Consider the following 8,911-nt stretch of genomic DNA (forward strand, 5'->3'; position numbering starts at 1 on the left):
TTGCAAGACGGAGGTAATGAGAACACACATCTTGCAGGGTTGTTTTTTTTTTTTTATAATTAAACCTTAACATGAATTTTTAAAAATCTGGAGTTCCCAATTTTCTCCCTCCACTTCCCACTGTGAAGGCAAGGGACATGTCAACGACACATCTGAAATCAGGCAAAAACGACTTCGATGTTAGCCCCGTAGTAGGGTTGGTCTGAGACTCCAAGCTTCTGTCTGCAAAGCCCTCTGTAACCCTGAAGGGCAGCTGTCTGCCAGTACATTCTCCTAGCAGAGGGGAGCTCCCTGAGGGCTTCCAAGCCCAGGAACGACTCTCTGGGGCTGTGATTCTGTCACCCCAAGGTGGCCATGCTGGCTCTTGTGGCCTGGGCAGGCTAGCAGCAGCAGCAATCTACCCAGCCCCCATTCTTCCTCCAGCCCTTGGCCTGGAGGCCAAGTTTCATCCTTCCTTCCAATTCCTAGTAGACTTACAAGCTCCCTGGGTGCAGAAACAGCCCTCACCCTCCAGGAGCTGCCAGCAGAGGGTGCCACAAGGACACTTCAAGGTTACTGCATTTGCAAGAACTCATTTTTTAATTCTTCCTGCCTAGCATCTCTCCAGCCAGATTGGGGACCCCCCCCAACCTTTCCCCCACAGGGCAATTAGCTGCCAACCTAAGGCACACCGGCTCCCAGACTCCTGGGCAATTTTAACCCTTCTCCCAGGGGCAGACTGGCCTTTGGTTCAATCATCTAAGCCCGACACACTGACGTCCCATGATTCCATCACATGTCGAGGGCCCTTACTGTGTTTCTAGCCCACAGAGGTGGTTGCTTATATTCAGAGAGTTTTCTCTGGTGTGAGTTCTCTGATGCAGAAAAAACTTGGACCTCCGACTAAAGGCTTTCCCACATTCACTGCACTCATAAGGCTTTTCTCCAGTGTGAATTCAATGGTGCAGAAAAAAATTAGAACTCCGATTGAAAGCCTTCCTGCATTCACGGCACTGGTTAGGCTTCTCCCCGGTGTGGATTCGCTGGTGCTGAGCTCTGGCTGAAGGTCTTCCCACACTGGATACACAGATGAGGCTTCTCTCCAGTGTGAATCCCCTTGGGGTCGCTCAGGGCCGAGCGGTGCCCGTAGGCCTTGCTGCACAGGCTGCGTTCGTGGGGCTTCTCTCCGGTGTGACTCCTTCAGTGCTGCATGAGGGAGCAGCGCTGTCTGAAGGATTTCCCACCAATGAGAGCTCTGCTCAGGGAGAATTCTCTCTGGACCGCGAGGGTCAGGGCTCCTCAGACGTTCCGCCAGAGCCGTGGCAGCACCAGTGCTACATCAGGTGTGACCTCCTTGAGAAGAATGTACCGCCGTCCTTACAATTGAAGGGCTCCTCTTCCGTACGGATTCTCTGATGTTCAGTAAGTCTGGTCTGCTGGATAAAAGCCTTCCCACACTCGTGACATTCAGAGGGCTTTTGGCCAGTGTGGATTCTCCAGGGCCGAATCCGGGTGGACCGCTGCCTGAAGACCTTGCCACACTCATTGCACTCACAAGGCTTCTCGCTGGTGTGAATCCTCTGGTGTTTGCTGAGGTAAGATCGCTGGCTGAAGTCCTTCCCACACTCATCACACACATGGGGCCTCATGTGGACGTGGCTCTTCTGATGTTGACTGAGGCAGGAAATCCACTTAAACCTCTTCCCACAGCTGTGACACTCAAAGGGTCTCTCTCCTGTGGGATCTTGCCCGTAGGTTACTTCAACCTTAGACAGATGCATGTCTCCAGCTCCCTGGATGCCTGGCCCGTCTCATCTGGCTGGGCCTGCTCATGGAGCAGGGTCACTGGGCTGAAATCACATTCTGGGAAAAGAGGCTGGCTCTGGGCAGGGACATGGGATCTGCTTTCACGTTCAGAGGCTGCCCCAGACTCAGGCTCCCGCTCAGCATCCCTGGGGGGCCCCTCCGATCCCACCTTCCAGACTCCTCCTTCTATAGAAACGCCTTCCCTGGCCCCTCAGGTCCGAGATCCTAACAGCAGTCACAGGGATGATGCCGCTGCCGCTGCCGCTGCCGGCTAGCTAGCATTTTATGGTGCCCACCGTGCGCTAAGCCCTTCATACCCGTCATCTTGTTCGATTTGCACAACAACCCTGCAGTGAAGTGACTTGCCTAGGGTCACACAGCTAGTAAGTGTCTGAGGCTGGATCTGAACTCAAATCTTCCTGACTCCAGGTCTAGCTTTCTAGCCACTGCCTGTAGCAGCAAGCACCCCAAGCGTCCTCAGGGTTTGCCACCCATACAGGTTCTTGGATCTGCTTTGTTAAAGGAAAGCAACTCAAAATGGGTTAACAAGCTTACTTTAATCAGTCAGACATATATCGTTTACCTTGTTCAGGAGAAAAGGTCAGCACCCTGAACCTCAAAGTATACAGGCATAATTATCAAGACAGAAACATCAAATAGACAGATTTCCAAACTGTCCAACCATTACATCCATACCCAGTCAACATCTGGGTTTCCACATTCTGGGTTTTTCAAAGCCGGGGGACTCTCAACAACGGCTTCCCAGAATTCAGATCAAATCACAGAACACTTCTCAAAGTGAGTCCCAAAACAAAGCTACACATCAGGGCTTATATAGCCTTCTCCTGGCTCAGAGAATGTAACAACCTTATTGACCCACTGGCCAATCAAAAAGTATCTACTGAAAAACAAGCCTCCCTCCCCAGGCTTCTGGTGCACTTTAGCCTAGGGGCAGGGAAGATCTTTAAAATTTACATTCGCATTACACTGCCCCACCTGGCTGCTCAGGAAAAGGGTCACTGCTCACAGAATCCCAGCTGATCCAGGCCAGGGGTTCCCAGCTGTCCTTGTGTCCTGGACCCCGTGGCCCAGTCTGGTGAAGCCCACGGGGAAAGGCAGAGAAGAGATTTAAAACTTTAAAAAGATTTACAAAAATAAAATAAATTTTTTTAAAAGGACTCCTTGGTATAGGTCAAGCCAGAACCCTATCTGCAGCAATCTTGACAAGTGACCATTAAACACCTCATTCATTCAGGGCAGACCTACAGGACTCTAGTCTCTGGCACATCCTGGCTGTGTGACCTTGGGAGAGTCATTGTGACTCTCTGGCCCTCCTTCTCTGTCAAATGGAGGGGAATGAGCCTGGTGAATGCCCACCTCCCTGGGCCATTAGGGAGCCCTGACCTTCAGGAGGCAGCCCCATTTCACCCAGGGCTGCTCCTCTCCTCGTTGGAGCCTAAATGGGGGCTGCCTCCATGGCTCCTGGTTCTGCCTTCAGGAGTCAGGCAGAGAACTCAAGCCCTGTTCCCCATGACAGCCCTACAGATGCTCAGAGGTGGGGAGTGAGAGAGACAGAGACAGACAGAGAGAGAGAGAGAGAGAGAGACAGAGAGAGAGACAGAGACAGACAGAGAGACAGAGAAAGAGAGAGACAGAGAAAGAGAGACAAAGAGAGAGGGAGAGACAGAGAGAGAGACAAAGAGAGAGGGTTAGGGTTAGAGAGGAGAGAGGGTTAGAGAGGAGAGAGGGAGAGAGAGAGAGGGAGGGAGAGACAGAGACAGAGACAGACAGAGGAGGGAGAGAGCCTTCTTTCCTGCCTGCTGACGCCTCAGCTCTCTAGTTCCCTCACACTACTCTGGGAAGGCTGCGTCGCTGCTCCCTTCAGCATTCTGATTACCCATTTTCTTTATGGAAAAAGAATTAAGATTCCAGGCAACTAGAAAGGAGTACGAGAGCTACTGTCCTAAGACCTGGGTTCGAATCCCACCAATGTTCACTTGAAGGGTTACACAGCACCTGCCCTGCATCCCTTCACAGGGTTGTTTTGAGGAAAGTCATGTGTTGCCCCATGTTACAGAGCTAGAGGTTGGGGAAGAGGGGCAGGGAGTGACTTGCCCAAGGTCACAAAGGCAAAGGGTTGTTGTGAGGATCCAATGGGACTGTCAGAGTGGGAAGCATGATTTCTATTCCAGTAACAATAATAAGCATTTCTATACCCACCTCCTGTTTACAAAGCCCTTTCCTCCCTGCATCCCTGTGAGGGAGGCAGTCAAGTATCATCATTCCCATTTTGCAGAGGGGAAAACTGAAGCTTAAAAAGGCAAAGCTGTCAGTCCAAGGTGCCAGGAACAGAAGTGGGTCTTCTGTCCCCAGGCTCTTCTCACCAAGGCAGGCTGCCCACTGCTGCCTCCCTGCTTCTGCAGGGCCCATCCTTCAGAAGGGAGGCAGGCGGTCAAGCTGAAAAGTGCCCGCGCTCTCTGCTGTTTCCCAAGGCAAGAGGAGGCACAAGCTGCTGGGTTTGGGGGAAGGAGACCTGCCTTCCATCCATCCAGGGGCCCCAGGCCAGCATGACTCACCTCCCGAGGGAGGATGGGAGATCTAGATGGGCCCTCTGGCTCTGGACGGGAAGGAGCGCAGTACGTGGCTGGCAGAGGCTGGAGCCAGGGTTCAGAAAGCTAGGCTCAGACCCATGCTTCACCAACCAATTCCCTTCCCATGCTTTGAACAAGTCACTTTCCTGCTCTCTGGGCCTCAGCTCCTTCCACAGAGGCAACAGCAATGGGCTCCTACACGGACCTCCAAGGCTGCAAAGCACTTTACAGGTAATCTCATTATCTGATCCCCATGATAACCCTAGCCAGGCGGGTGCTGTTCTTACCTCCATTCTATAGAGGAAACTGAGGCAGAAAGGCAGTGACCCATCCAGGGTAACACGGCTCCAAAGAAATGTGGAATTCCACCACCCGCCCAGTCCAGGGCTCTGTCCGCTAGGGTGCCAAGCTTCTACCATGTTTCCCTGATAATAAGACCTATCCCGAAAATAAGCCCTCCCCCAAAAATAAGCCCTATTGAGATTGCTACTGTAGTGAAGGTGATCCCCTGCGCTACATGCTACATTACCGCCGCACTCTGAGCTGCATCCAATCAGAGCTGCAGCATTGAGCGCGTCATCCTGTTCTTCCCCAGTGATTTGCTTGCTGGCGCCATTGAGAGCAGTGCCACGGAGGAGAGCTGAGGCAGGACAACATAAGCCCTCCCCTGAAAATAAGCCCTCTGGTGTTTTTCTTCCCAAAAAGAATAATAAGACAGTGTCTTATTATCAGGGAAACATGGTAAGAACTGAGGGGGTGCGGCCACCAAGCTCTGCCCTTCCAGGATGGGGACCCCTGCCCCCAGAGTACTGAGTCTCACTGGCCCTTGAAGATCCCCCCCAAACACACCCAGACCCGGCCTCAGGAGTCTGCAGCACCACCCTGGACTCATTCACACTCACCAGAAGGAACGCTCCCTGGAAACTTACTGCCTTCCCCTTGCTCAAGCCAGGAGATAATCTCCGGTGTGGACCTGGGGGATGCTGCCCTGAGGAAAGATGGCATGCCATGCTTGGGACAGCTCCCCTAGCACCGGCCCAGGTCAAAGGAAGGCCCCCGAGTGGCTGGGGTGGGAGGTCAGGGATCAGAGCCTGGCCCTGCAGTCCAAAGGGCTGGGTTGGAACCCCAGCTCCCCCGGAGGGGTCAGCTGGGCCTCACCAAGCCTGCCCTCTGCCTTTGGCCTGAGCGGCCTCATTGGGAAGATGAAGTAAAGGCTCATCCTGACAACTTCACAGAGAAGCTGTGAGGGCCAAGGGAGATCCTGTGTAAACAGCTGAGTGACCCAGGGCATGGCCCTGCCCCTTGGGGCCTCAGTTTCCTTCTCTGTAAGACAAGGGAGTGGATTACAAGACCTGTGAGAGAGAGAGAGGCAAGGCCAAGAGGAGAATCTCCAGGGCCTCGAAGGAGGAACCCCAGCTCACAGAGGAGTGACTGAGAGCAGTGGCACCCAGAGGCATCAGAATCTGAGGACAGGCCCAGAGGCCTCCCACCAATACTGATGGTGACGATGATACGCTTACATTGGGGCCAGAAGGCCTGCACAGGCCCTTACATAGCAATCTCAATTTGTCCCAACAGCTCTGGGAGGTAGGTGCTGTGATTGTACCCGCTGGGCAGATGAGGAGACTGAGGCCCTTTGAGGGGGGAAGGTGTTTGCCCAGAGGCACGTAGCAGTAAGCTCCTGGGGCAGGATTCAGCACAGGTCCTCTGAGCCCAAGTGCAGACCCGTGCACTGAGGCACCCGCGGCCACTCTGCCTCTGGCCAGAGGTCAGGGCATTCTCATCCAGGGAGACGAGGTTTCGGTAGTTCTTCAACATCATGTCCCTGTACAGCTGCCTCTGGGTGGGGGGCAGACTCCTCCGCTCATCTGTGGAGAGGTCAACGGTCACGTCCTGGAAGGTTATCGCTGCCTGCAATGACAGGTGGCCTGCAGGGCTGCAGAACTCCTGCTCCAGGCAAGAACCGGACACCACCCACAGGCCTGTCACTGGCTCAGCAAATCAGAGCAGAAAGAGACAGAGAACTCCTCCCGGCCCCTCTCCCAAAGGCTGGGAAGGCGCACTCCCCCTCTACTCACACGGTCGGCTTTCCCCACTGTTTCCTCCTGCAGACTGCCCCTTCCATCGCCCCCATTCTCTCTCCAGGCCTCAATCTCTCCCTGTACCCCAGCCCTTTGGGCACCAGGGCCATCAGGCTGTGAATTCCAAGGACTTCCCTCCAACTCTTAAAGTTCTCATCCCTCTCACAGAAATGAAAAGGCCTCTGGAGACCTTTGACAGATGGAAGAGGCCTCAAGGGCCATCTCATCCCACCTGTGCCTAAAGAAGGCAGGGGACAGTGCTGGGCTTGGAGGCAGGGAGACCCGAGTTCAAATCCTGCAGTGAACCTTTGCAGCCATGGGACCCTGGGCAAGTCTCTTCCCTTGTCTCAGCCCCTTTCCTCATCTGTAAATGAGGGGCCTGGAATCCATGTCCTCAGTCAACGTCTCTTCTCTCCAGCACCAGCTTGAACGGCCCCCAGAGCCGTCCCTGCCAGACAGGGCTAACTCCTAAGAACATCTCCTTATCCTGCACCAAGTTCTCCTGGCACTGCCTGCTGGGGCCCCGCTGGATTGTCACAGAGGCCTCCATGGCCATTCCCAACAAGTGACCATCCAACTTATGCCTGAAGACCTGTCAGGAAGATGAAGCCACGGCCTCAGGGTGCAGTGGGCCAGGCTGCGTCCTAAGCCTACCTGGCCCCGTCTCACCTCCCCTCGTGCTGCCCGGGCCCGCCTTGTGGGGCCACCAAAGCCAGCTCACAAGGCTCCCTGCAAGAGACGGCTCTCCTGTCCCCTCTGTCTTGCCCAGATCCTTCAAACCAATCTTGTCATGGATGGAAACCCTTTCCCCATCACAGCCGCTTTCCTTGGAGCCCCTCTGGAGGCGTGAGGAGGACAGAGGACCGATGGACAGTCCTCCCTATTTCTGGAGGCCACAACTGTCCAAGATGTGTTGGCTTGTTTTGGTCACTGCTCATCTCGAGTTTGTGGCCAGCCCAAAGACCCCAGGACCTTCCAGAGCCACGGCTGGCTAACCGTGATCCCCATATTATACTCCCAAAGGTGATTTCTGAACCCCAGTGAAGACTTGCCCTTGATCCCTTCCACAGAGTCACAGACCCAGCCCAGGGCTCCAGCCTTCAAGATCTCTGGATCACGGCTAATGTTAGAAAGCCTGTGGAAAGTGGGGGAAGGAGACACAGGACCGGAGCCAGGCCAATGTCCTGACTTTCAAACAGAGAACAGAGCATGCAGGTCACAGGCCCATGAGCTTGACTCTGGCTTCTGGGAACATTCCAGAAATAATCATTAAAAGGATGGGAGGTGAACCTCGAGAAAGAGAAGCAGCCATTCCCAAGCACCAACCTGGCTTTACCAAGCACAGGCCATGTCCAGTAACCCCATGTGCTTTCGTTTCCTTAAACAGGATTACCAAACTATCAGAGCAGAGGAATACTGTGGGTATATCCAGTTTTCCTGGATTTTAGCAAACCATTAGATAGTCTCTTGTGCTGTTCTTGTGGAGAAGATGGAGGGATTCTGACTGGATGTTAACACAGCTCAAGAGTCAGAATTATGGACTCAAGGCTCAAACCAAACTGGTCTCAGAAATGTTATTTTGTGACCCTGGGAAAGTCACTTTATCTGTTTGCCTCAGTTTCCTTAACTGCAAAATGGGGATAAGAATAGCACCTACTTCCCAGGGTTGTTGTTTCCAGCTCATTTTACAGATGAGGAAACTGAGGCAAACAGGGTGAAGTGACTTGCCCAGGGCCATATAGCTAGTAAATATCTGAGGTTGCATTTGAACTCAGGTCTCCCTGACTCCACTGTGCCATCCAGCTGCCTCACCTGGTACCCAGTAAGCACTTAAAAGATACTTAATTCGGTGCCTCCTTTCCATCCTTTTCAGGTCCACACCAGATGCAAATCTGCTAAGTATACCTGCTATAAATCATTAGTCTCTTACCCTATTCTTTTTTTTTTTTAAGCAACTGGGGTTAAGTAACTTGCTCAAGGTTACCCGGCCAGTTATTTCTGGGTGTGGTGCTAAGTATCTGAGCCCGGATTCAATCCCCAGGTCATCCTGACTCTGGGGCCGGTGCTCTTACTCGCTGAGCCACCTGGCCACCCCTCTTACCCTATTCTTATGGAAAAAATGAGATGGGCAAGGCAATAAATAGTACAATTACACGGTCTCAAAACTGGCTGACTGGCTAAATTCAGAGAACCAGTGTGGTGGTGGGGGGCATCCTGGGGATCAAGCTCAGACCAGGGCAAGGGGCAGGGGACCTGCAGCCCCCTGGCCATGTGGCCAGCCCTCAGACATCCTTGTCAGAGAGGCTCAGAGGGAACCCTGAGGTACATTTTGTGGACAGGCCAGTGTGGGGATCAGTTCTGCTTGGCTGTGTATGTTTGGTCCAAGGTTCAATCCTCCCTCCTCCCTCTTCTTCCTTCTGTCTGTCTTTCTGTCCATTTATCCCTCCTTCCTTC

General features: G+C 53.4%; 1 pseudogene; it reads right to left on the reverse strand.

Moving 5' to 3' along the window:
- Positions 1-6: 6 nt before the first annotated feature.
- On the reverse strand, positions 7-7,007 carry LOC138168210 (zinc finger protein 383-like; annotated as a pseudogene).
- Positions 7,008-8,911: the final 1,904 nt, after the last annotated feature.

Source organism: Petaurus breviceps, unplaced genomic scaffold, assembly GCF_028583685.1.
Source record: "Petaurus breviceps papuanus isolate PSGF00001 unplaced genomic scaffold, PetGlider_PUasm1.0 355, whole genome shotgun sequence".
Lineage (NCBI taxonomy): Eukaryota > Metazoa > Chordata > Mammalia > Diprotodontia > Petauridae > Petaurus > Petaurus breviceps.